Source organism: Acinonyx jubatus, chromosome B3 (assembly GCF_027475565.1).
Source record: "Acinonyx jubatus isolate Ajub_Pintada_27869175 chromosome B3, VMU_Ajub_asm_v1.0, whole genome shotgun sequence".
Classification (NCBI taxonomy): Eukaryota; Metazoa; Chordata; class Mammalia; order Carnivora; family Felidae; genus Acinonyx; species Acinonyx jubatus.
In genome coordinates, this window is record NC_069386.1 from 84,785,899 (window position 1) to 84,809,710 (window position 23,812).

General features: G+C 36.0%; 1 protein-coding gene across 4 annotated transcripts in view; it reads left to right on the top strand.

The window, feature by feature from the left end:
- Window positions 1-23,812, top strand: part of MIPOL1 (mirror-image polydactyly 1) — a 301,649-nt gene that overhangs the window by 18,618 nt on the left and 259,219 nt on the right. The window contains exon 1 of one of the 4 annotated variants that reach the window (XM_053224387.1): window positions 21,492-22,148. The exons of the other annotated variants lie outside the window; for them this stretch is intronic. The gene's annotated coding sequence lies outside the window, so the exon portion shown is untranslated. Of the gene's footprint in view, window positions 1-21,491; window positions 22,149-23,812 lie in introns of those variants that run through there. 4 annotated transcript variants of the gene reach the window in all.

Consider the following 23,812-nt stretch of genomic DNA (forward strand, 5'->3'; position numbering starts at 1 on the left):
GTCCTGAAAGTTATTTTTACTTAACGTGCTTAGGAATTTTAAAATTTCTCTTAATGTTACTATCTTGCTATAGCTTTGTATGATTGTTTCAGCTGATTATTATTTAGAGGCCATCCAAATAGAAAGTGTTAATAAGATACAGAAGATATTTAGATGGAAGAAAATAAAACTAATACTTTATTAAAAACCCCAGATATACAGTTGAGCAAATAACGTGGCTTTTTCAGTCTTGCTTTTGAGTTACTATAATTATTTTTATCTTTCTGTTATTCTAGATTTTATGATTTTTTGAATTTTTTTTAGCCTAAAGTTAAAAAATTTTTCCTAGTTTGTGTGGCCTCTTCATGTTTAATTAGTAAGGGATTGTCTTCCTCCAGCTGTGCAAAACAGGCAATGTTCGTTCAGTAGTGAGTTCCTCTCTAATAGGAGTTTCTCCTCTGCTGTAATTCTATGAGAGAAATTTTATTACTAGAAAAATTAAAAGATTTTTTTCTCTACTTTTATATAAAAAGAACAGGAAGGAATCAGAAGGTCTAGGTTTTAGTCCTGGAATCTGGCACCTAAAATAATAAATACTTGCCAAACAAATAAGTAAATGACTAGTTTGCTGCTTATTAGTTGTGAGATGATAACCTTGGTTGATTAACTTCTCTTAGAGCTAAAAATCTATAAAATTAGATTTTAATAATGCAGCACACATTTCTTGAGTGTTATAAGTCAGGCCCAACAATGAGAATTTTAAACCTTCTTTCAATCAGATTGCTTAATTGGGAGGGACAGATAAGTAAATAATTAAAATATGCTGTGACATGTGCTCCCATGGAGGTAGGGCTGGACAAAGACAAGTGAAGAGCCTTTTTAAACCTGTAAATATTGGTCAGATCTTTATTTAGTGGGCATAGGAAGAAATGGATTTTATTATCTTAAAATTATTATGCAGATACTGATTAAAATATTAATTTTCCATCACTAGTTGAGGAAAACATTTCTGAAAAAAATATTGCAAAAAATTTTTCAGCTTTTGTAGCTTTTGTTTTTGCTTCTGAACCAACAGTTTCATGGAAAGCACGTTTGTAAGTTTCAAAATTAGATAATAATTTAAGTTGCCAGAGAAGTGCCATGGATTGTTTATTGAATTTTAACTTAGTGTAACTGCACGTGTAGTAGATACTGTTAAAGAACGTTTTAAATTTTTGGTTAGGTAAAGAGTGACATATAGAAACCTTAGTTAATTGACATCATACGTCTAATTTATTCCAATGATATTTTAGTGGCCCTCCTTGATTACAGTACTTTCTAACTCTACCCCCGAGTCCTAAATGGCTTGCCTACATGCAGTTTGAACAATTTTATAATTTTAAGGTTTCCAATTCATGACCACAGTAAATATTTCCTTTTATTTAAGTTTTCTTTTATATCTCTCAGTAAAGTTGTATTATTTTCTTCCTAGGGGTTTTGCATTGTTGTAATGCTTATGCAAAGACCTCAAGTTTAGGTTGAAAGAAGAGTGAATAGCCAAGATTCTTGATTTGTTCCAGTATCAAGGGAATGGATTTTAATGTTTTGCCATTCTTAGAGGATTTTTCTTGTTTGTTGTTTGGTTTAAGATACCTGTTGCCAGATTATATTTTTAGAATGCGAAGAGTTTTTTAAGAAATGTGTGTTGAATTTTATCAGATGCTTCATCTCTATAAATTTTTTTACCTATCTTTTGATTTTCTTTTTTAATGTTAGTGTAATGGATGCATTTCTTTTCGACTATTGAATAAATCTGTGATGAGGTAACACAACTTAGTCACAATACATTACTACCTTTTTTTATAATGCTGGTTTCTGCTTGCTAATATTTTATGATTTTTACATCTGTGTTCATTAATGAGATTTGCTTATTTCTTATGCTATTCTTATATGGGTTTGGTATCAAGATTTTTGTTATCTTCCTGAAGATTTTGCTATGTTTTTACTCTCTGGAGATTTTAAGGTAAAGTTAGAAGAATTCCAAATAACATTGGAATAATAATAATTTCTGGAGTATTCTACTCCCCAGGAATATTTTTCAAGTTTTCTATATGTATTAAATTAGTTTTGATAAGTTATTTTTTTTCCCCTGGGACTGTTGATGTTACATCTCCATTTTCAAATATCTGCTGTAAAGATGTTAATTATATTATATTCTCTTATTATACTTGATATTGTTTGTATATTTTCTTCTTGATCAGTTTTCCCAGAGTTTGTCAGTTTTTCAGGCTTTTCAAAGAACCAGCTTTTGGCTTTGTTAATTCAGTGATGTGTTTATTTTCTTGTTGTATTAACTTCTCTTAAGTTTTTTATCCTTCTATGCTCTTTGGACCTATTTTGCTTTAGTTCTGATTTCTTATGATGAATGCTTAGCTCATTAATTTTCAGTCTCCTCTAATATATGTATTTAGGTATATAAATTTGCCTCCAAGCAGTACTTTAGCTGCATCTCACAAGTTTTGCTTTGTGGAATTTGTTGTTGAGAGTTCCAAATATTTTCTGGTCAGGATGTCTGGGTGGCTAAGTTGGTTAAGTGTCCAGCTTCAGCTCAGGTCATGATCTCATGGTTCATGAGTTCAAGCCCACGTTGGGCTTTGTGCTGACAGCTCAGAGCCTGGAGCCTGCTTCAGATTCTGTGTCTCCCTCTCTCTCTGCCCCTCCCCTGCTGCTCTAAAAATGAATAAACATATATATATATATGTTTATATATATATATTTTCTTATTGTCATCAAGATTTTTTCAGTGACTTTGAGTGACTCTCTGCCCCTCCCCTGCCTCTCCAAAAATGAATAAACATATATATATATATATACTTTTTTTTTCTTATTGTCATCAAGATTTTTTCAGTGACTTGAGTTATTTTCTAAGCATATGGGAACCTTATTTAATTTCTGAATGTATAGGAATTTTAATTTCTGCACATGAGGATTTTCTTTTTGTTCTCAATTTCTGAGTTTACTTTGTGGTTAGAGAAGATGCTCCATCAAGTTTTAATTCTTTGAAATTTGATTCTATTGGGTTTGTGTCCCGGAATATGGTCAGTATTCTAATATTGCATGTGTTTAAAAAGAGTGTATGTTTTGGATATTTGGATAGAACATTAATTTATGTTCAGATTTGTTAGGTCAGGTTTGTTAATAACATTGTATATAAATCTTCTGTATTACTGAGTTTTTTGTCTTGTTCCATCATTGTGGATTATCCATTTTCTTTTCATGGTTTTGTTGGTTTCAGCTATATTTATGTAAACCGTATGTTACTAGGCTTGTATGTATTTAAAATTTTTGTATTTTCCTTGTGAATTGAAACTTTTATCCTTATGAAGTGACCCTCTCTCTGCCTTAAAATCCATTTTGCTCATATTCCTATAACTTAATGCCTTTTGCTTATTATTTGCATGGCATCGTTTTACACCCTTTTTTGTTCAACTTTTCTGAATTTTTTCATTTTAGATGAGTCTGTTGTAAACATGTAGATGGATTTTTAAAAATACGTTCTGATAATTTCTTTTTAATTTTACATATTGAATTATGTAGATTGATTTCTTTCTCATTTGGTGTATATTCCTATGAAATTTTTTCATTGTGGTAAAGTGTACATAACATTTTTTTGTTAACCATTTTTTAAGTGTACAATTTAGTGGCATTAACTAAATTCACTACATTCACATTGTTGTGCATCATTACCACTGTCCATCTCTATAATTTTTTATTTATTCTAAACAGAAACTTTGTACCCATTAAACAATAACTCCTCACCCTTCTTCCTCTCAGCCCTGGGCAACAACTGTTCTACTTTAGGCCAAATTCTGGCCTCATCTAAGTGAAATCATACAATATTTGTCTTTTAGTGTCTGGCTTAATTTCCCTTAGCATATTTTTAAGGTTCATTCCTGTTGTAGCATCTATCAAAATTTCATTCCTTTTTAAGACTGAGTAATATTCTGTTGTATCTGCTTGCCACATTTTGTTTATTCATCCATCTCTTGATGGGCAGTAGGATTGCTCCATGTTTTGGCTATTGTGAATAATGCTGCTATGAACTTTGGTGTACAGTTTTTGAATTTTAACACATGTAAAGATTCATGTAACCACCTCTATAATCAGAATACAGAGTAATTCTATCACCACAAAAAACACCCTCGTGCTGGTTTTTTTTTTTTAAGTTATTTATTTATTTAGAGTGCACATGTGAACACCAGGGCGGGGCAGAGTGAGAGAGAGAGAGAGCGAGCGAGCGGAAATCCCAAACAGGTTCCGCACTCTGAGCACAGAGCCCACCACAGGGATAGAACCCACAAACTGGGAGATCATGCCTGAGCCAAAATCAAGAGTGGGACGCTTACAACTGAGCCACCCAGGTGCTCTGATTTTTTATAGTTACATGTTCCTCCCACTCACTCTCCTTGGCAAGCTATGAAATCTTGCCCATCACTACAGTCCTGTCATTCCAAGGTTATATAAGTGGAATCATAAGTGTTCAGTTGTTTGAAGCTGACTGCTTTCACTCAGCTTAATGTGTTTGATATTCATACAAGTTGTTGGGATCAACCTTGTTCTTTTTTATTACTGAGCAGTGTGCCATTCACTGTGTGTATGTATGTATGCATGTATGTATATGTGTATAGCAGTTTGCTTATCCATTCATGTGTTAAGGCTGATGTAGTTGTTTTTGAGTGTTTGGCTGTAGATTTTTGTGTGGACGTGAGTTTTCATGTTTAGGGTAAATACCCAGCAATGAGATTGCTGGGTCAGATATTTATGTTTAACTTTGTAAGACACTGCCAAACCATTTCCCAGAGTGACTGTACTGTTTTTGCATTTCCGCTTGCAGTGTGTGAGAATTCTAGTTGTTCCTCATCCTTATCAACATTTGATATTGTCAGTACTTTTTTTTTATTTCAGTCTTTCAAGTGTGTATTGTAGTTATCATGGTTTTAATTAGTGTTTCGCTAATGACTCATATGCTTATCTGCTGTACCTATATCCACTTTAGACAAGTGTCTATTCAAGTCCATATTCAAGTCCCATTTTTATTGTTGAGTTTTGATAGTTATGTATATATTCTGCGTACAAGTCCTTTGTCAGATATGTAATTTGCACATATTTTTTTCCCAGTCTGTAACTTGTCTTTTAATAATCTTGGCAGTTCTTCAACAGAGCATAAATTGTAAGTTTTGGTAAGGGCCATTTTATCATTTTTTTTCCCCTTTATGGATCATGCTTTTGGTGTCATTTCTAAATGCTTGGAGTTTTTTGAGCTTCCTCGATCTATAGGTTTGTAGTTTTCATATGCCTTGGGGTACTGTTACTTTGCATGTCTAAAAATTCTGTTTTATTCTTTTGAAGGTTATCATTCTTGTTGTTTCTTAAGAGACAGTTAACTCGTACAAACACAGATCATAAACCTTGGCTTTCCAACATTGCATTAGCTGCTATCTGCTCAATTTTTAATCTTTCACATGCTGCTTTTTTGATAGCCTCATTCTCTGGTATACCTGCTGCTGATCAGCCAAGGATTTGGGTAGCACTTATAATCAGATTTGGATGCTTACAGTTTTTGTATCTTCCTTGTTTCTGGAGATCTTCCCCTTAATTTTCTACTACTCTGCCATATATTGGACTCTACCTTCTCAACCTCAGACCCCAGCTCTCTGCTGCCCTTACTTGTTTCGGAAACACATTCAGTTAATAAAGCAGCAGAGTCATAAACCTCACCTATTTCAGCTCTGTTTTTCAAGGGTAGACTGTGCTTCTGCTGTGGGGTTTTATTTTCTTGTTGGTGAATGCACTGGATTTTCCCCTGAGTATGTCCAGTTTTGTGGTCCACCAGAGATTTGGGCAGTATTTATATACTCAGATTTTGCATTTTACTTACTCTGATTCTCTTATATCCAGAGTCTTACCCTTATATTTCCAGCAATTCTTCTGGTTCTGAACTCTGTTGTTTGCCATCTCAAGCCAGCTATGATCAATATTCTGTTGATAGAATTGTGGGAATTGGAGAATTTTCTTTTTGAAGTTCTAATTTTTCAAGAAGAAATTCTTGTCTTTTTCTATGTTGGGATGCTTTCCATTGCCTTAATTTTGTCTAGATTTCATAATTATTATCTGTAGGAAGGTTCGTTTAAGCACTTCACTCTGTTGCCATTACTGGAAGTTACCACAGGAAAATTTACATTTCAGTTGTTATGTTTTATGTGTAGTATCTTCATTTATTTCCATTTCATATATGTTAATTCACAGTTCACTTTTTACTGCTTCATGTTCTCTGCATATATTTGAAACCTGTTCTTATTTTTTTTAACGTAATATGAATGGTTTTGTTATTTGTAACTGATAACAGCCCCAAAGGCTGAAATATTTGTGGCTTGTCTGTGCAATCCCTTTTTTCCCTTGTGATTCTTCCTTTTGGTTCACTACTCCTTTCTATGCGTATTTTTCACTGTGTGCTTGCTACTTACTGTATTTTAAAAGATTTTTTTTTTTTTTTTTGGTGAGACTGGGATTCCTTGAATGAAGATACATTTCTCCAGAGAAGATTTGCTTTTACTTGTGCCAGGTGCCAAAGGGCCTACCATTCCAGGTCCATTTGAAACTAAATTGAATGTTTGACATTTTTTGGACCACCCAGTTGATGTGAATTTGAGTTGCAGACCTTTGAAAGACCTGGCTTGTGATGAAAATTTCTTAAGTGCCCTTTTTCTTGTTTCTTTTTTTTAATTAATTAATTTTTTTTTAATTTATATCCAAATTAGCTAGTATATAGTGCAACAATGATTTCAGGAGTAGATTCCTTAATGCCCCTTACCCATTTAGCCCATCCCCCCTCCCACAACCCTTCCAGTAACCCTCTGTTTTCTGTATTTAAGAGTCTTTTATGTTTTGTCCCCTTCCCTGTTTTTATATTACTTTTGCTTCCCTTCCCTTATGTTCATCTGTTTTGTATCTTAAAGCCCTCATATGAGTGAAGTCATATGATATTTGTCTTTCTCTGACTAATTTCGCTTAGCATAATACCCTTTGGTTCCATCCACATAGTTGTAAATGGCAAGATTTCATTCTTTTTGATTGCCTGGTAATACTCCAGTGTGTGTGTGTGTGTGTGTGTGTGTGTGTGTGTGTGTGCGCGTGCGCGCGCGTGTGTGTGTATACATATATATATGTATGTATATATACACGTACATATATACACATACATACATGTATACACATACATACATACATGTATACACATACGTACATATATACATATATATGTGTGTGTACACACACACACACACACATATACACCACATCTTCTTTATCCATTCATTGTCGGTGGACATTTGGGCTCTTTCCATACTTGGCTATTGTCAATAGCACTGCTATAAACATTGGGATGCATGTGCCCCTTTGAAACAGCACACCCGTATCCCTTGGATAAATACCTAGTAGTGCAATTGCTGGGTTGTAGGGTAGTTCTATTTTTAATTTTTTGAAGAACTTCCATACTCTTTTCCAGAGTGGCTGCACCAGTTTGCATTCCCACCAGCAATGCAAAAGAGATCCTCCTTTTCCACATCCTTGCTAACAACTGTTGTTGCCTGAGTTGTTAATGTTAGCCATTCTCACAGGTGTGAGGTGGTATCTCTTTGTGGTTTTGACTTGTATTTCCCTGATGATGAGCGATGTTGAGCATTTTTTCATGTGTCTGTAACCATCTGGGTGTCTTTTTTGAGAAATGTCTGTTCATGTCTTTTTAGTCCGAATTCTGGCCTCATCTGAATCTCACCTAGTATATAATAGGCAGTCGGAAAATATTGGCCATAGTCCTGCTGTTAATATTATTATACTATATAGTCTGTAACCACTTACTTATAGAGTGACCTTTAGATAGTTTCTAGCATTCCTGTCTAATATCATCTTTTAGAGTATTTCCTTTAGCGTCCCCCATTTTTTTTTCCTGGAGACCAAATAAGTTTGATTTTTGTTTAATTCTTTTAATGAAACTATAATCCCATTTTTACATCATACCACTATGGCAGAAAGATTAAAGTCTTATGGCCGTTTGAAACTACAGCTGCCATGGTGATTAAAATATTCAATAGTCCTTCTTGAGTAAAGGTACGAGTAGGTCTTCTCCAGTGTAGTGGAGGTATATATTGTTATACTAGCTTAGTGAGGCATCCATTCCACTCTTGAATAGATTCATCTTTTTTTTTTGTTTTTATTTATTTATTTTGAGAGAGAGAGAAAGAGAGAGTGAGAAGAAAAACACGAGTGGAGGAGGAGCAGAGAGAGGAGAGAGAGCAAGGGAGAGGGAGGGAGAGAGAATCCCAAGCAGGGTCTACACTGCCTCAGCACAGAGCTCGAACTCATGAACTGCGAGATGATGACCTGAGCTGAAGTCTGAGGCTCAACCAACTGAGTCATCCAGGTGACCCTAGATTCATCTTTCTAAATGGACTGCCAGTCTTGACCAGTCTTCCAGAAGAGAGCACCATCTGGTGTTTCTATTTGTTATAACAAGTGTATTTCTTCCTGATGAAATGCTTCTGGGAACACCATCTGGGCTTGGTTCAATAATCTGAGTCCATCCCTAGGGCTCTGTTGTTGCTCCTTGATTGTTGGGGCCAGTGTTGACAGAGCTACCACAAATTCTGTTGGCATTGAGTACTTGTGGCCTGAGTGTAATTTAAATATAATGTACACATCCAAATGTATTTTGTGCCCCAAGAAATAGTCAATTAGGTGTATTTCACTTTCAGATGAAGTTTATTTAGTCTGCATAAGAAACAGGTTTGCTATAATAGCCCTTTCCTGAATTCCAGGAGTGAATCTATTCATGTTATGTAGCCACTATATTGCATCATATTCACTCTTTTAGGGACCATTCTTATTCCATGAATGCTGTTCCATTTGCATTCATGCCTTTTATAACAAAAAGAGCAAAGCAGCAGACTTTTTACACAGTGAGTAAGCAGCAAGTGATATTTTTGTCCTCATACCCCAGTAATTTTCTCAGGAGGGAGTGATGTTGATTGGTGGCAATATAACACACCAAATGTCTGCTGCCTATTAGAGTTTATCCCACCTGAATCACAGGTAGAATCTTTGTTAAGCACTACAAAGCAATCATCGTGATAAAGATAACCAACAAAAATATGACTCAAATGACAGACAGTTCTAATTTACTGCCATTTAGATGTGTCATTAAGAGGATTTTCCTTGATATGTTCTCTTTAAATCCCTTCACATCAGCATTTGTTCAGTTTTCCCATGCTAGAGGTAATGGATCAATTGTTTTCTCCCAACCTTAGTCATTCTTATTTTCTTGCTCTGAGAAGTTCTTGTGGCAAAAGAATAGTGGCATCCTTTTTTGTGTCATAGCCCATTTCCCTACCTTATGATTGACCACTGTTTGTTTCCACTTATATTTTTTTTAACCTGTATTTTTCCTACCCCAGTGGAATGCTGTGATTTGGTCACGCTGCCTGTCCATACAGCAGGCAGTTACAGCAGACTTGCTGAGACCTTTGCTTTTGTTTGTTCCCAGGTGTTCCCAGGAAAATTTTATAGAATTTGACAAATCAAGAATTCTAGGCACTCTTGCTTGGTAATGTAGTAGTACTTCTGGTTAATCTTAATTTAGCTATATGCGGTGAAGTCATGAGCCACTCCAAAGTTTCCTTAAGAAAAGGTACAAATTGTATGTTATGGATAACGTGTCTTCTGCAGCAATATCTCCCTCTGTTGGCACTGTTATCCTGTTCTGAGCACATCTGGGTCTGGCAGGATGAAAGAAAAATTTGTGAGGTGGGGAAGATAAAACTGTGAAGTGCATCATGTCCATCCCCTAACTGCCGTTCTGGTTCCTAGAAACTTTTCCAGTGGAGTCCCCTCTTACTTCCTCTCATATTTAATTTTAAAATACAGTACCCCAGTCAAGTTAACCAGCCCTTGATGCCCTTATATTCTATCATTTAAGTAACAGATGTTTTAATTACCCATTCCAATTTTTAATGAGATCATTACTTTGAGGGTAATAATATTTTAATTCCTTGCCCATTTTTATAAATAGGTAACAATCATAGGAAACATACCCAGGTGGTTGAAGCTGATAAGTTATTCTCTGCTCCTTTAATTGAATTCTTGTCAATTGCTTTTATTAAAGTACGAGCAAAGCCTAGAGTACAGTAGGTGTCAATTCTAGTCACTAATCATTTGTTAGGTCCCTGTAGTAGTGGTAGGGGTCTAATATGGTCCATTTGCTTCTTGTTTTTTTTTTTTTTTTTCCTAAGTAGGCTCTATGCTCAACGTGGGGCTTGAACCCGTAACCCTGAGATCAAGTTACATGCTCTACCAACTGAGCCAACCAGGCTTCCCTACTTAAATTTTTAAAGCAGAAGTTCCCTTAACATTTTTCATGATCCCCTTAGTGTCTTAGTAATATTTTCATGTGCTTCTAAGCTGCCCCCTTCTGCCCCCTTCTGTTCGTCCACATTAATTTTTGCATGGTATTTGCTTTTTAATCCCAGCAATGCAAAGATATGAAGTCATTGAAAAGAATGTAGACATCTAATATTCTAACAATCAACTCCCTTGAACCAATAGTTCACATGATATTTAATGGATGTTGCTATTTCCTGTGAAAATTTAAAATATGCATGGAACCCCTCTGTGTTTGTTGTAGTGTTTGGAGATACCTTGGCACCTAATTTGGGAACGATAGGTCAAAGGCCATTTTCAAGCCATTCATATTGACTATGTGTGTGACTGCACATGTTCTAATCTAGAAGATTGTTCATTAATCACAGATAAAATCCATTCGATGGAGTGGGTATGTGTGTGTGGTAAAATATACATAACATAAAATTTAACATTTTAGCCATTTGCAGGTGTACAGTTCAATGGTGTTAACTACATTCACAGTGTTATATAACCATTGCTGCTCTCTATTTCCAGAACATTTAATTACCCCAGATAGAAACTCTGTACCCATTAAATAATAACTCCCCATTTTCTCCTTTCCCAAACCCTGGTAACTTCTATTCTGTTTGCTGTCTCTATGAATTTGCCTGTTCCAGGTACCTCATATAAGTGGAATCATAGAGTATTTGTCCTTTTGTGTCTGGCTTATTTTATGTAGCATAATGTCTTCATGTTGTACCATGTGTCAGAATTCCCTTCTTTTTAAGGTTGAATGATACTCCACTGTATGTATATAACACCTTTTATTTACTATTCATCATCTGTCAATAGACACTGGGTGTGTTTACACTTTTTGGCTATTGTGAATAATGCTATTATGAACATTCACTTACAGGTATCAGTGTTTGAGTCCCTGCTGTCGATTCTTTTGGGTATATACCTAGCCGTGGAATTGCTGGCCCATAGGTAATCCAATGTTTAACTCTTTGAGGAACTGCCAAGCCATTTTCTACAGTACTTGTATTATTTTTACATTCCTGCCAGCAATGCACACAAGTTTCAGTTCCTCTACATTCTTGTCAACACTGGGTACCTTTAGTTGTTTGATAATAGCCATCCTATTGGGTGTGAAGTGAGTGGTTTTGATTGGGATTTTACTAATGACTAGTAATGCTGATCATTTTTTCATGTGTTTGTTAGCTCTTTGTATATCTTATTTGAAGAAATATATATTCAAGTCCTTTGTCTTTTTTTTTCTTAACTATTGAAGGCTGTGGTAGTCAGTTTTGAGACTTTTCCAGATTATATTTGCAGATTATTCTTTGTTGTGTGTGATCACTGATGTCTCTGTCCCTTTGGCTCATGTTCAGCTAATATTTTTACAGTTTCCTTGAATGCCAGGAGCACTTCCAGTCTTTGCAGATTGCCTCTTTCTTAAGCACTCCTTTAGCCCTTAGCTAGGCTTCCTCTGAGCCTAGTGACTAGCCTGAAATGAAAGCTTAAAGTCTTCTTAGGTATTTTCTGAACTTGCAAGTAGCTTTCTAAATTCCCCTATATACTTGGCTGCTTTCTATGTCTTAATTTCCCAGACTCTCCCCCCAGTTTCTCTTCCAGGCTTTAGATTGTCTATTTGATGTCTCCACTCTTCTTACCCGGGGTGTCAGTTGCCTTACAGCTTTTACAAGCAATGTTTGTCCCTTTACCCACCTGCATTCCAAAGACAGGATAGAACAGATATGTACAATAATTTGCATATCAGGTCTTTTCTGCTATCCTTTAGAAGAATGAAGAAGCTGGGAACCAAGCTGCTACTGTTTCAAGAACAAGACCACCGTTGCACTAGAGAATGGATGAGGGAACAGTAAGAAAACACCACAAAATTCTCCTGCCATTTTGACCATGGCTTTTTCTGGATTGGGTGTTTGCTTGGTCACTATTAACTTCTGATTGTTTCCCAGAGTTTCAACAGAGTTGGTTCTGACAGTTCCTGCTTGTTTTTTAAAAATATTTCTTTAGGGTAATGAGAGCTTGGAGCTTTCTAGTCTGCTATTTTGCTGTCATTCCTCCTACAGATTTTTAATACAGTTTTGCTTGTGTGATCCATTGCTCATTCATTTGATGAATTCAGGATGCTAGTTCTAGAGGTCTAGGGCATTTACCTCTGCATTCCAGCCCCCCTCTGAACTAGCACTTTCATTTTTTTGATAAAGTTCTCATAGGGATTTCTATAACTGGATATTCCATAAAGGGTCATTTTTTATTGCCCAGTCATCCAGGGCCTTTTTGCCATACTGTACTGGAATGACCCAAGATTTTGTGAATATCTAGATCTTTCCCCAGAGACCCATTTTGCAGATTTCCTTTACTACCTTCTACCACAGTTTTATTGTCTGCAGGCTGTATGTGCCTTATTTTCAGAAACATTGCAGCTGTCAAATAGCCAATGGTATGCTAGTAATGGTAAGGGATTGACTCTCTGGAGGAAAAAAAACCAAAAAACAAAAACCCCTTATTTGTTGCTTTTTTTTTTTTTTTTTTTTTTTTTTGCTGTGTAATACTCCTACTATACCTGAAGCATAGGTGGTATAGTAGGAGTTAGATAGAGAAAACTGGCTCTTGCAGGCTAGCGTTAGCACTCCATTACAGTTAGGGAACTCGTATTGTTAAAACGAACGGTACATTTTGCTTTGGCTGAGAATCTTAGGGTTCACGTTATACAGCAATCCAAACTGGGAAGTTCTGAGAGGGCATTTATGTCAGTGGCCTCAGAAATGGTGAGTAGGCCTGTATGTGAATGTAATGAACTCCTCCTGAACTTACCTCTGGAATACACTCTTGCATAGGAGATTTCTGTTATCAGTAAGTAAGTTCTCCTGAGTGGCCTTCTCCTTATTTGAATGATTCTTTGACAGCATCTGGAACATGCTGGTTATTTCTTGCTTCAGGATTATTTGATGACCTTCGATGATAGATTCAGTTTCTACCAATACCAATAACAAGATAGCTGTAGTCTTTAAAAGGTCTGTATTTAACACTTGCAAGGGGCAGTTTTCCAATCTCTAGTCATCTCCTGAGAGTCTGCTGAGGTGTAATAATCAGTTTATGCCTAAGGCTCCTGTCTTCCTTTATGTGTCAGCATTGAAGATCCTTCTAAAATAATTTGAGCACTGAGGTCCTAATGTTCTAGACTCTTGGACCTAAAGGCATAGCCTGGGAGACAATACTTTGTGAGTCTTTTTTGATTATTTTGGCTGAGGGCCGTCTTCAAATTCAGGTATCTTTTTTTTTTTTTTTTTTAATGTTTATTTTTTGAGAGAGAGAGACAGAGTGTGAGCAGGGGATGGGCAGAGAGAGGGAGATAAAGAATCTGAAGCAGGCTTCAGGCTCTGAGCTGTCAGCACAGAGTCAGATGTGGGGCTCAAACTCACTGTGAGATCATGACCTGAGCCGAAGTTGGACGCTTAACTGACTGAGCCACTGGCACCCCAAAAGTCTGTTATCCTTAAACATGTTGTATATTTCTTCTCCCAGTCTGTTGCTTGTCTTTTCATTCTCTTAAGGGCATTTAAAAATATATATATATTGGGCGCCTGGGTGGCTCAGTCGGTTGAGCGTCTGACTTCAGCTCAGGTCACGATCTTGCGGTCCGTGAGTTCAAGCCCCGCGTCGGGCTCTGGGCTGATGGCTCAGAGCCTGGAGCCTGTTTCCGATTCTGTGTCTCCCTCTGTCTCTGCCCCTTCCCCGTTCATGCTCTGTCTCTCTCTGTCTCAAAAATAAATAAACGTTAAAAAAAAATTAAAAATATACATATATATTTAATTTGAGAGAGTGAGAGGGAGAGGGAGCATAAGTGGGGAGGGGCAGAGAGAAGGAGAGAGAGAATCCCAAGCAGGCTCCCCACTGTCAGTACAGAGCCCGACTCCAGGCTTGATCCCATGAACTGTGAGAACAGGACCTGAGCTGAAATCAAGAGTTGGTTGCTTAACTAACTGAGTCACCCAGATGACCCTCTTAATGGCATTTTTTGATGAAAAGAAAAATTTTAGTGATTGACAAATTAGACTTCATTAAAATGTATAATTAGTGTTTTATGTATACTTTTTAAGAAATCTTTGTCCATCCCAAGGTCAGTTAGATATTCTTCCTTGTTTTCTTTTAGAAGCTTTAGATTCTATGTTTAGATCTGTGATCTAGCTCAGATTAATTTTTTGGTATAGTACAAAGTAGGGATTGAGGGTAATTTTTTCTGTGTGGATACCCAGTTGATCCTGCATCATTTATTGAAAAGATTAGCTTTTTCCATCACTGTGGATTGTTTGCCATAAATTAGGTTATGTGTCTGTGTGTGTGTGAGTATGTGTGTGGCGAGGGTCTATTTGTGTACTCTTTATTCCACTGAATTATTCCTGTATCCTTGCACCAGTATCACACTGTCTTAATTACTTGGCTTTATAGAAATAAAAGCATGTGTACTGGGAAGAAAAAAATGTCTTTTTTTTTAAATTTTTTTTTTGAGAGAGAGCGCACATGCATGCACAAGTTGGGGAGGGACAGAGAGAGAAAGGGAGACACAGACTCCAAAGCAGGTGTCAGGCTCTCAGCTGTCCACACGGAGTCCGATGTGGGACTCAAACGCACGAACTGTGAAATCATGACCTGAACTGAAGTCAGATGCTTAACCAATTGAGCCACCCAGGTGCCCCCAAAAATGTCTTTATTAGCAAACAACATAATTATATATGTAGCAAATCCTGAAGCCTCTATAATAAAATGAGCAGAGTTTATAAGTGAATTTAGTGAGGTTGTAAGTTTCATAGTCCAATACAAATATCAATTGTATTTCTGTATATAGCAAAGAAAATTGAAAAAGTGAGATAAAACAATTACATTTAGGGTTGCCTCGGTAGCTCAGACGGTTAAGGGTCCAGCTCTTGATTTCGGTTCAGGTCATGATCTTATGGTTTGTGAGTTCAAGCCCCATGTCAGACCCCATGCTGTCAGCATGGGGCCTGGTTGGGATTCTCTCTCTCTGTCCCCCTCCCCCACTCTCTCTTGTGCACGTGCTCACTTGTGTGTGCTTGCTCTTTCAAAATGAATAAACTTAAAAAAATTACATTTACAAAGCATCTAAAGGCATTAAATACTTGGGGTAAACTTTATTAAATATGTGTAAGACCTTTACACCAAAAACCAAAAACCATAAACCATTGCTAATAGAAATTAAAGAAGACATAAGTAAATTAAGAGGTATGCCATATTTATGAATTAGATGGTTAAACTTTTAATTTCTTCCTAATTCATTTATCTCCGTCAGAAATTCTGGCATGCTCTTTAAAAAGAAATTTACAAGCCAATTCCAGTATTTATATGAAAATGCCCAGGGCTTAGCCAAGCAATATTTTAAAAGAATAACAAAGTTGTAGGATGATACCTCCTAATTTCAAGACTTACTGCAAAACTGATGTAATAAAGGCGATTTGGTATTCGTGAAAGGATAGACATGGAATACAAAAAGAGCCCAAATACAGACCCCCACATACATAGCCAACTGATTTTCAAACAGGTGCCAAGGTAACTCAATGGAGAAAAGATAATCTTTTCAGATGGTGCTGGAATAATGGGAAAAAGTGAACTTTGGTTTTTGCCTTATGACTGTATACAAAATTTGAAATCAATCATTGATCTAAATGTAAAACCTAAAACTATTAAACTTATAGGAGAAAACATAAAAGAAAATAGCTGTGGCCTTAGAGTTGGTAATATTTCTTAGAACACAAAAATATTAAGCTAAAAGAAAAAGATGATAAATTGGACTTTATTAAAATAAAAATATTTTCCCAGATGACACCATTAACTAAAATGAACAGGCAAGCCACAGACTGGAAGAAAATATTTATAGTGCTTATATCTGGCAGAGGACTTGTTTTCAGAATATATTAAGAACTCTTAACCACTGGGGCACCTGGGTGGCTCATTTGGTTGAGCATCCAACTCTTGATTTTGGCTCAGGTCATGCATGGAATCAAGCCCCGTGTCGGGCTCTGCACTGACAGTGTGGCGCCTGCTTGGAATTCTCTCTCTCCCTCTCTTTCTCATTCTTTTTCCCTCTCCTGCGTGTGCATGTATGTGCACATAATCTCTCTCAAAATAAATAAATGAACGTTAAAAAAAATAGAACTCTTACCACTTAGTAATTAGAACAAGTAACTCATTAAGAAAAAATGGGCAAAAGAGTTCAACAGACACTTCACACAAGAAGTTGTATGAATGGCCAATACGCATTTGAAATGATGCCTATCATCATTAAACAGGTTATTCAAATTAAAAATCATAGGATATTACTGCATACACAAGAAATGATTAAAATTAAGACTGAAGTAAGTCATGGAAGTAACAGCATGGTGAATATAGTTAACAATACTGTGTTTATATTTGAAAGTTGTGAAGAGAGTAGATCTTAGAAGTTCTCATCACAACAAAAAAAATTTTACAACTGTGTTTGTTGTATGTTAACTAGGCATTGTGATCATTTCATGATATATACAAATATCTAATCATTGTTGTACACCTGAAACTAATATAATTATATATGTCAGTTATATTAAAAAAAACTGGTAAGGCAAAACACGTCTGTTTTGTCTTTTCCAGTTTACCATACCAGCTACAGTGAACAGTAAAAGATACGTGTGTGTGTGTGTGTGTGTAAATTTACATATTTATAATTATATTTATATTTATAAAAAGAGTGTCCATACCAAGTCTTAGAATGTGGAGCATCTGGAACTCTCACCCACGGCTGGTGGATGTGTAAAATGGTACGACCACCTTAGGAAACAATTTGGCTGTTTCTTACAAAGTTAGTATGATCCAGCAGTTCGACTCTGGATATTTATTCAAGACAACTGGGAACCTGTGGCTGCAAAAAGTTTTGTCCTACCACACTTATTACTGTTTTATTCATAATAGGCAACAATTAGAAACAACCCAAATATCCATTAATAGGTGAATGGATAAACAAATTGCAGTGTATTCACACAATAAAAAGGAATATTACTGAGCAAAAGAAACAAACTAGTGTTTTATACAACATCAGTGAATCTCAATTATGTTAAGTGAAATTTCAGATACAAAAGAGTATTGGCAGGGGCTCAGCTGAGCTGGAGAAAGCTGATTGGCTAGGTGTCACTAGCAGTTAAAAAAGGTAAGCCAAAACAAAATTAATTGTCAAGCCTTTAATCACTTTATGTGGTGGTATATAGCAAGAGACTAAATGGGGAAAGCACTAACTTCCCACTGGCCCATCTTTTCCCATGGAACAATGCACCCATTTGAGGGTGGGGTGGATCAGCACAGACGTGGGGGTCATCTCACAGCCTAGGGAGCCCCAAACAAAAAGCTTCTGTACTTTTATGGACCCAGGTTGAGCAATGGGGACTTCAGGGGGTAAGAGTAGAGTACAGAGAGGAGGGAGAGAGGGAGGGATTAGGAGTGGAAAAATACTATTCACTGAGTCAAAGTGGAAAAAAAGTATCCTCCTTCCCCCACCATTTAAGGAGATCTCCTGATGAAGATCTTCCAGATGAAGAGACCCCTGAATAGCTAGTAATACAGATGTGCCTAAGAGCCTGGCCAGCCAGGTGGGCTGAGTTCTCAACTACAACTCTCTTCAGAGACTGCAGTGCAATGGTTGTGCAATATCTGGTGTAGGGAAAGCAACTTCTTCCTGGGAGGCCTGCCAGATGAAGGCTTTGTAATTGCCTGTGGTTGGGTTTGCAAAATCACACATAGGTTTTTGGCTAGGAGCTGGACTCTTCAAGTATACATTGTATAAGCCCATTTATACAAAACTCTGGAAGTAGCATCTAATTTATATAGTAAAGGAACACAGATCAGTGGTTGCCTGGGATTGGGGAGTGGGGTAGATTTATTGCAAAGGGGCATGAGGCAACTTTATAATGGTATTTTTTGTTATACTATTGCAGACAGTTGTCAAAACTCACCAAATGTGTACTTAAACAGTGGATGCAACTTTATATAATGCAAATGATATATCCCTCTACTTTCATATTTCTATGTAACATGCTTATATTGCTGCTTCTGGATCCCCCTTACCTCAGTCTTATCGCAGATTTCATTACTTCCTGAAGCTATCAAAGATAGGCAAAATGTCATCGGTCACATTATAGGACAGAAAGGCACGCGCATGTGCACACACACACACACACACACACACACCCTAAATATTCCAAGCAGAAAGGACCTTATATAGGGAATTAGAGTTTATAAAATTATTCCAAATGTTGGAACAGAAGTTAGAGATTATCTGTAGACCATGATTCAGCATCATTATATTACTGTTGCAGTCTAGAGGTCAGAAAGCTGATGCTGCTGCCACTACAACTGGCTGTCATACCAGGGGTCTCACACTAGACATTAGACCAGTGCCTGCCACCAGAAACATCCATGTCTGACTTTACATGCTGAAAGCAAACAGGTGTCCTCTGCCTTACTTTCTTCCCATATCTTGTTGGAGTACAACATCTACCTGGTAAAACCTTTCTTTACATTTGGACTATGAGCTGCAAAGAGACTGGAAAATGTAATTTTTAGCTGTTTACGTCTTCCAAATGGAAAGGAAGAGTAAAAGTTGGGAGAACCAATCCAGGTAACTCCTACAAGGAGGTAGGTCTCTGTTGATATGTCTGCCCCTGGTACACCTTCACTTTCTGAGCTGAAGTCAGATGCTTAACTGACTGAGCCACCCAGACGCTCCTGAAGTTTTCTTAATGCTGTCAGGTTTGAATGATTTCCCTCAATGTCTGGTGTATAGCTGTTATCCCATGATTTCCCTCATCATGATCTTAGGTATTCTTTTTACCTCTCTCCTTAGATAGGACCTCTGTTTTCTAAAACCAGGGTCTACTTCTTTCATGCTTTACTCCCTTGTTTTGGTAGAGCACATTCTCTGCCAGCTTCCTGAGAAAGAATGTAAAGGTGGGTAAAGTATAAAGAAATACTTTTAGAACATTGCTAATCCATATTTTTTTCTATGCTCTGAGTGCTATCATATGCTCTTGGCCAGTGAGAAGACTGCAGTTTGTACTATATGCACTCAGCGTTTAAGTGTGGCATTGCATTCTGCCATTTGTTTTGATTTTTAGCAAACAGTTTTGACCAATTGGTAATAGGAGATGTGTAAGTATACTGGACTATAAAAAATGGAGGGGTGCCTGGGTGGCTCAGTTGGTTTAAGTGTCCAACTTCAGCTCAGGTCATGATCTCACAGTTTGTGAGTTCGAGCCCTGCATCAGGCTCTGTGCTGTCAGCGCAGAGCTTACTTAGGATTCTCTGTCTTCCCCTCCCCCCCACCCCAATAAACAATAAAAAAAATAAAATAAGAAATGGAGAAATAGTGTCATGCTGATATTAACAGCAATTATGTTGGTGATTCCCTGTGCCTTCATGTAAACGTTGAGGAAACAGGAAAAAGATCAGCAGGCTTAGCATTATTAAACATCTCTTCATATTATGAAGGGTATTAAATGCATCACTCTGATTTGTACCTAACAAAACAGTATAGGTGTGCCATAATTTCAGGAATTTGATGAAAATGAAGGATCATTGCCAAAATATGCTGCTGGAAATGCATCTCTATAGGAATTAAGAAATGTTGACACTGTGTAAATCTCATTCAAGTTTTCTTTTCCAGGGACACATTCTCTGTACTAATCAGAGTATAATTATTTTGCTTTTCCTTTCTTTTTTCTGTTCGCCCCTTCTCTAACCTTTATTGGACATATGTTAGAACTTTTATCTTCCCTGATTCTTCTTTCTCATATTTCCAACTCTGTTACTCTGTGCTGCATTCCCGGGAATTTCTTCTCCCTTGTCTCCAAATCATCAATTTTCACTTCCAGTGTTTTCTAGTTTTCACTTCATCTGTCATTTCAAGTTCAGTGAACATATTTCTCATTTCTGTGATTTCTGCTAGACCATTTTTTGTATCTATCCATGCTTATTTAGTAACTGCCTGATCTTTAATAGTTACATTGCTTTATCTGGCAATTTAAAAATCATACCTACTTTGATGATTGATTTCAGATTGCTTAGTTTTCTCTAATTCAAGTGTGAACCCCCACCTCTTTTTTGTATGTCTATAGTATCTTTTTTTACAACAGATTATTTCATATATTTTATAGTTTTGAATGGCTGTGAGCTTATTTTCAGAAGATTTTATCTTGTAAAGAAATCTAGCACATGACCTTTTTTTTCCCTTTTAAACTTCTGGCTGGAATACAGGTTATCAGGTTGTTAAAACAGTTTTATGTTAGTTGCTTGGTTTAAGTGCAGATTTGGATTCCTTGTCCCGCCACGGTTAAAGGCTTTTGGTTTTGATCTTGGGTAGTTAACTTTTTCACCTAATTTGGCAGGTGCCTTGTGTCTGGCTAAGATATTGAACAGGTGGTTGGAAATTATCTGATTGCTATTTAAGGATGGTGAAAGTCAGTGTAGTTGAACCTCTAACTCAATTTGCTCTCAACATTTTCATGGACTGCTTGGCTTCAAGTCCCACTCTGTTATGGTTTGATTTTGACAGGTGAATGTTTACCTTTCTTTTGAGATTTATCTGTGTTTTAAAATATTTATTTAAAAATATTTTAGTATTTTAAAGTTTGGAATAGTAGCTATCAGGAGGTATTCCAGCAAATGTTTAATTATTTCAATCAGAATGAATTTGAGTTTGCAGTTCCTCAAAATAAAGAATCAAAAAAGAATTAAACTGGGGGAGCCTGGGTGGCTCAGTCATTTAGAACCTGACTCTTGATTTCCGCTCAGGTCATGATCCCAGGGCTGTGGGATCAAGCCCCGCATGAGGCTCTGTGTTGAGTGTGGAGCCTGGTTGGGGTTCGTCTCTCTCTCTCTCTCTCTTTCTCTCTCTCAAATTAAATTAAATTAAATTAAATAGAATTAAATTGGGTGTAGGACCTGACCTGTGACTGTCATTTCACCTTAGATTACAGATATACTTATTTCTTTCACTGATAGAAGTTATTACTTAGTAAAATAATTTTATTGTAAACAGTGTGATGAAGTATAAAATTTACCTAATTTGTTGGTTCAGCCATAGACCTAACATGTATTAAAAGGTGACAAGTGTTGAAATTTTGAGACATGGTGTTATAGTCATGATCACTATTTCTGCTTATGATTCTTCTATGTAAGTCATCCTCATTTAAGATCACTATGCCTTTTCAAAGAAATATGACTGTTCTACAAATGGGAAAAATCCTCAGGAATAGAAATAAATGTTGTGTAAATAAAATTAGAGAATATTTCAAATTTATATAGTTATGACTACAGCATATCATAAACTTGGTTACTTACATTGCAAGTCAGTAGCAGTAACTTACTAGGATGTTGCTTCAGGGTGTAGCAGATGGCCTGTAATTAGCTTGGTGAGGAAAATGTTTGCTAAAGGTGACAGAGTGTACCTACCCTGTTTCCCATATGCACTAGGTCATTGGTAACATATTGTCTTAGCTTCAGGAAGTTGTTAGATTAAGGTCAGGGAGTAATTCCAAAGCATTTTAATATATTATCTATTTTAGCATTTAATATATATTATCAGCTGATATTATTTTCTTTTCAGTTCCTGTATGCTAAGATGAAATTTGTAAGCTTTTCTTCAGATAACATGCAGTATAAATCCATGTGAGGTGTGTGCCTATGTTATCTGTGAAAGATGTGCATGCAGTATTTGTTGCATGATATGTGTATATATATATCAGGCATGAGATTGATGGGGTTTTAATAACATTCTTATAGAACATGGAACACTCATTGCTGGTCCTGTGAACGATTATTTAATGGGTTTTGCTAGCAAGTAAATAATGCTGTATATGTCCTTTAATTTTACACTGTGTGTTTTAAACTATCTGTTATGGAAAATCCTAAATGTACAAGAGTAGCGAAACAATATGAACCTGTATGTACACATAACAGAGCTTCAACAATTGTCCTTCGTGGTTCATGTTAGTTAATCTTGTTTCATCTTATTCTGCCAGCCTTTATGAATTCGGCTCCCCTAGCCCTCCAATCTCTACCCATCCCTATTCCCTCCACAGGATGATACATATTAGTTTGTATTACATACCTCAACCAGGAGGCTTATAATGTTTGATTGCTGTTTTGTAATACCTTAGATATTTATGGCAGTTTTTGTTTTCTCTTTTTCTTCACAGTTTATAAAAGGTTTTCTTACACAGTTAGTAGTGTAAAATGTCAAATTATTTATACAGCCATTTTGAGCACAGCCACATCACAGAGCTGCAGTTTTCTTGAAAGAAGTAAAGTCTTATGTTTTAAAATGGAAGATCATCAGTGTCTTTTGAAAAATGTCTTTAAAAAATTAAAAGCACACATTGTTTAATGTATTTAATACTTTAGAACACTGTATAATTGTATTACTATTAATTTTTTTATAAATATCTTTAACTCAGTTGATTTGCCATTTAGGAATGTTTTTTAAATGTATTTTCTGAAAAATTTTTAGTGAACATGTACTGATCCTAAGAAACTACATAGTATGATGAAGAAAAGAGATAATGGAATATTTACATATAATTTATGGTTGAAATCGTAATTTTAAATGCAAGAAGAATCAAAGTGTTTATGGAAGGAAATTACTATATATAGGGTGGCTTATATTTTTCTTTTCACACTGTATTTTTATTGTTAACTATGGAATATCTATTTTTAGGACCATATTCTTATTACATACTTTTCGTTAATGAAAATATTTATTAAGAATGACTTAAGAAATTACATGAGCTTTTGTAGCTCTTCAGTTAAAGGAGACTGACAGCTGTGATTTCCTAGATATTGAACAAGAAATTAGAGCCTAACATTTATTTTGCTGTTTAAAGATTTTGTTCTAGTAATTATATTTTGCAACCTAGAAGTTGTCTTTAACATTACAGTTTAAAAAGTGAAATGCATAGTTTGCAGGCAGCACTGCCCATTGAGAATGATTAGGTACTGTAATGTTAGCAAATGGCATAAACATTGTATTATACAATGTATGCATTGCTATTAAGTGTTCAAAACAGGAGGGAAAGTATAACTTGTTTTTGGAATATGTTGATTCTCAGCTTCTATTTGTTAATGTCTCAGTAACTATAAACTACAGAGAATTATTAAATAGCTTTTTGATAAAAATCTGTTAGCATTATGATTCCTGATAATTAATTAAGACCTTGTGTGGTTATTTGTACTTTATTTTAGCAAGACAGTTTCTAATAGCTGTTATTTCATTTGATTTCAAGTGGCTGCTCATACCAGTTGTCATTATAGATTGATTTAACTTGCTCTAATACTTTTT